The 5000-nt window shown below is 41.1% G+C and overlaps 2 non-coding genes across 2 annotated transcripts; both read right to left on the minus strand.

Annotated features, from left to right (window-relative positions):
• Nucleotides 1-249: 249 nt before the first annotated feature.
• trnas-aga (transfer RNA serine (anticodon AGA)) lies at nt 250-331 on the minus strand. Its single transcript has one exon. It is a non-coding gene; the product is annotated as a tRNA-Ser (tRNA).
• Nucleotides 332-615: 284 nt separating this feature from the next.
• trnas-aga (transfer RNA serine (anticodon AGA)) lies at nt 616-697 on the minus strand. Its single transcript has one exon. It is a non-coding gene; the product is annotated as a tRNA-Ser (tRNA).
• Between the last annotated feature and the right edge of the window lie 4303 nt (nt 698-5000).

The raw sequence follows: 5000 nt of genomic DNA on the forward strand, positions 1-5000 counted from the left end.
TAGTTGGAATAGTGGCTGGAGACGGATTGACAGAGTGAATTTAGAAACAACATTTTTTCAGATAAATCAGAAATGTGTTCTTCTTACCATTACTTGTTGCATTATTTTATTGACTTGAGTCGCTTCAATCAACAACTTTTGGCAAAGAACGAGCTTTGAGGGGGCTCTTTTTCACAACTCGACCTGAAATGTGCCAGAAAGGAGGTCAATGATTGTCTTGTTGGTTTAGCCCACACAGCTGAAAAGTGTTGTTGTTGGCAGGATTTGAACCTGCGCGGGCAGACCCCAATGGATTTCTAGTCCATTGCCTTAACCACGCGGCCACAACAACCCAAAAGATAGTTAAATCCAAGTTGGGGAAAATGATATAGTTGGATTAGTGGCTGGAGACGGATTGACAGAGTGAATTTATATAACATTTTTTCAGATAAATCAGAAATGTGTTGTTCTTACCATTACTTGTTGCATTATTTCATTGACTTGAGTGGTTTCAATCAACAACTTTTGGCACAGAACAAGCTTTAAGGGGGCTCTTTTTCACAACTCGACCTGAAATGTGCCAGAAAGGAGGTCAATGATTGTCTTGTTGGTTTAGCCCACACAGCTGAAAAGTGTCGTTGTTGGCAGGATTTGAACCTGCGCGGGGAGACCCCAATGGATTTCTAGTCCATCGCCTTAACCACTCGGCCACAACAACCCAAAAGATGGAGGAATCAAAATTTCAGAAAATGATATAGTTGGATTAGTGGCTGGAGACGGATTGACAGAGTGAATTTATAAAACAACATTTTTCAGATAAATCAGAAATGTGTTCTTCTTACCATTACTTGGTGCATTATTTCATTGACTTGAGTGGTTTCAATCAACAACTTTTGGCAAAGAACGAGCTTTGAGGGGACTCTTTTACCCTTTTTGCCGTGATAATTAAATGGAGGTTTCATAATAAATGACAATTTAAAACCATACAAATTGTCATGTTGGACTGTATTTAACAGAGATTTTCTTTAAAAAAAAAAAATATGATCTGCGACGCAAAAGCAAAATGTTTTGTTCTTCTGCCGGATACGAGTCTCCGGCAGAAGAACGAATCGTTGATCCGAAGACTCGGTCAGGAGGTGAACAATTCGTCCACCGGCCGGATACGGATCTTTGGATCACTTTTCACGTGACCTGCATAGGCTCAGAAGAGGAAACGGAAAGGCAGGAATTCATCTTCTCCGTTTTGGCACCATTAAAGGGGGAACAATGGCAGAGGAGAAATCAAAACTGAAAGTTGACGGTCTCTGAATACTACTGTTGTTAAGTCACAAAATGTAATTTCAAGATGTTTTCTGGCTTGAAGTTAGTTGTTTAAGTTTCAAACTGGTCTGTTTGTCAAGAATCAGCCGACTGAGAGAGTTACCGACGGTTTGAATCCCTGCTTGCGGGAACGATGAGCCGGGCAGAGGGCCCGTCAGCGCCCTCTGCTGCCGGGTGAGAGAGACCTGAACACGGCAGGACTTTTTAAACGATTCGCTGGCTCCGAGTTCTCCGTCGAGGTTATGAGGATCTAACGATCTTTATTAGTTTATTATTTATTCACAGTAACGTTACGTCAGTTTGACGGAGGGAAAGGTTAAGATTCATAACTTAAGATTTTAATTTAACTTTTGAGCCACAGGTCGTTTACTCAATACCAATACAGTAATATGTACTCTTCCTGTTGTTTGCCTGCGCGTTATAACCAGCATGCAATGCGACTTTGTAATTTTTTAAACGTACAACTATTAGTGTTACAAACGCTTTGTGTCACAAAGTGTTGTGTTGTGGTGTTTAACCCTGTTAAACAGTGTTAGTTGTGGGTTATAAATTGTTGTTATAAAGTTAAATGCATAACTAAAGGTTGAGGATTCCAACATCAACCTGTGAAATAATATTGTTGTTACATGCACTTGATACAGTTTAACACAACTTGCTGACTATACTGTGTAATTGGTGATACCGTGAAACCGTCAAAGCACAGCCCTAACGTGCGGCTCATTTGTGGATTTTTCTGATTCTAAATTTAGCAGCAGTGGCAGAGACCAGGCTCGCTATTAGCTCGCGAGCCAGAGTGCGCTGTGTAGAGCGTATTTACGTGACGTCAGCATCTCAATCGCGCCATCTTGGGCTCCACTTATTAAATGTCAGAAGAAGTTGACCTAGCGTGTCCGCTGTCTGATTATGCGACAGCCCTGCAACCTCATGTCCTTCTGCGTTACCAAAGAAAGATTTCAGTGGTTGAAATCCATCCTTTTCTGATTCAAGATGAGCAGTTAGACGCGGATCGCCTGCCGCCAGTGCAGGCAATGGATCTTGCATCGTTCTGGAGACAAGTTTTTACACACAGGAAAGTTTCAAGGCGTGCAAAAGTCTGCAGGCTTATGCCGTGTTTACACCATAAGCGTTGCAAATATTCACAATGCTTGTCTGGGTTCATACTGTTCTCCGTGTCTGGGTTCATACTGTTCTCCGTGTCTGGGTTCATACTGTTCTCCGTGTCTGGGTTCATACTGTTCTCCGTGTCTGGGTTCATACTGTTCTCCGTGTCTGGGTTCATACTATTCTCCGTAGTCTCACAGCTGTCTCCGGCTCCAGGACGAGTGTCTGGATGAAGCCGCTTCCAGCTCATTCAGGACCAGCAGTGACTGTTTGGCTGCCGTGCTGAGATCTGTTCCCATGTAGCCAGTGTTTTATTTTACCTTGAAATGAATCACAGAGTAAAGGCAGACATCGCCCCACGGAGTTGCCATGTTCCTCCCAAGTTTCCATCCACAGTTTCCTTTGCGCAAGTGAAAGACATTGATTTTTGCTTGGTGAAAAAGCAAAAGGAGATTAGTGATGAGAGTGTGTGAATGAAAACGTGCCCACAACCCGATGTATGAACAGAAACACATGAGAACAGTCCTAAGGCTCATACACGAGTGAAGCTGAAGTAAGTTAGATGCATCATGTGAGAAGCTGGACAAGTTGAAGTACAAGCCTGTCTTGTTGAGCTGATCATATTCTGAAATATTAGTCCCACATCAACAATATGGCACAGTACAATAATCACAAGACGCCGTTTTGAACTGAAACTGTGTCTCCTTCAGGATATAATGGTCATTTCTTAAGAAGAGCGGCATAAAACACAGCAAAACAATGCCGTGCATGGACCCCAACATGGCCGCCAAAGCTTGTTGTTATGGGTAGGTCAGGTGGGTGAATACGCTCTATAACCCGCATTTTACAGGACTTTCCTTTGTGTGCAGTGTTTGTGTTATTAAAAAAGGTGACAGGTTCTTGTGAATTTCTTCTCGTGGTTATTACGATGTTGACTACATGCATTATCCGTTAATGACGCTACATCGGGCCACGCGCGTGTTAATGTATCTGCACTCTGCAGTTAGTGTATTTTTAGGTGTCATGTCAGGTATCATAGGCTTCATGTCACATTTTATTTCACTTGTCAAATATTGCAATGTGAATAAGGCGTTTACACGAAACAAATAACCTGTAGCTGTGGCGTCATGAAGCACAGGTAGAAAACGCATGGCCCACCCACTGATGTATGCATGGATGTATATATATATCTTTCTGCACCGTTGCTCCGTAAACAATGCCAAACCACATAGTGTATTTTATTGTTATTTTTCTTAAAATACATTGAGATACATTATTTGGCATTACAGTACGTATTCAGCACAGGATGTCAATTAGTCATGTGCTATTAAAATGACAACAAAACATCTAACCTACATATCAGCTCTTAAACACATGAAAACCATATCCAGGAGGAAAGACCGGGACACCACGAGCCAAAATAAAACAATACAAATGTAAAGTTTTACATACATGTATTTTGCTTTCTGTATTATCCTAAACATTGTGGTTAGAAACATATTATTGATACTGAATTATTCTTACTAAAATGTGTATGAGGTGATAAGTGACAAAGTGAAATTATATTAGGCGCACACTTACAATAATCTTGAATGGCCGATAAGAAGTGATATGTTTGGAGCCAGTTTGTAAACAATTCATGGAGAACATAAAAAGAAAACTGATTTAAGACGATCAGTTTTCAAAATATGAGTTTGCATGACAATATGTTGAAATCAATTCTTAATAATTCCTTCACTTGTTGGTACATTCAAAATGGCTGACGTTCTGGAATCTCTACGGCGTTTCAGACCAGCCTTTTTCCATGAATGTGTGTGGGTCAGGGTTATGAAAGACAAGCACCCACCAACCAACCCGGCTAAATAAACAGTGAATTTTAACAAAATAATAGCCGTATGTACATCGTTGCAAACAGTCTTTTTTTTAGCCTAGTGTTAGTCTGCATTGTGTAAAAAAACAAGTCCCAGAATTTTCCCTTCACTGGATGCTCACATCTTCCATCATGCAGTGCTGGAGTGTTGTTGTGTTTGCTTTTTATTAATGTTCCAAAATCCAAACATTGTTTCTCATTGCGGGTAGCTTTTAACATGTCCTGTTGAAACTTTATAGTGACCATGCCCCTTGGCCTCTTGCAGCCATTATCTGGTGCGGAATCTTTTTTTTTTTTGTTTAACTTTTCCTTCATTTTCTCCACAGCCACATTGTTGTTTAACTTCATGTCACGTTGCTACAATACTACAACCCTTTGGAGAAGACATCGGCTTGGTACAAAATAATAACTTCCGTTAAGTTTATGTACAAAAATTCCACCGACTCGCTGTGAGTTCCATCAACCTTCTGAGGCGCCCGTGAGGTTTCACAAAACTGCCTGTAAGTATCTTTTACAGCAGCGGATTTCAATAATAAAGAAATCTCCATAACAGTCTAACAAAGCAATCCTTCCAGCCCCACTATTAGTATCTTAAAATTCCCCAAATCGTCGGGGATGTTTTTTGTGTACATTTTGGTCAGCAGCCATTTCCCTGTAGGACGCATGCTCTTTGAACCCCTTCGGACAGCACATGCACAGTCTACTGAAGAGAACGCATCCGGACATGCCT

This window comes from Clinocottus analis, unplaced genomic scaffold (genome assembly GCF_023055335.1).
Source record: "Clinocottus analis isolate CAN_PGR_092001 unplaced genomic scaffold, fCliAna1.0.p SCAF_43, whole genome shotgun sequence".
Classification (NCBI taxonomy): domain Eukaryota; kingdom Metazoa; phylum Chordata; class Actinopteri; order Perciformes; family Cottidae; genus Clinocottus; species Clinocottus analis.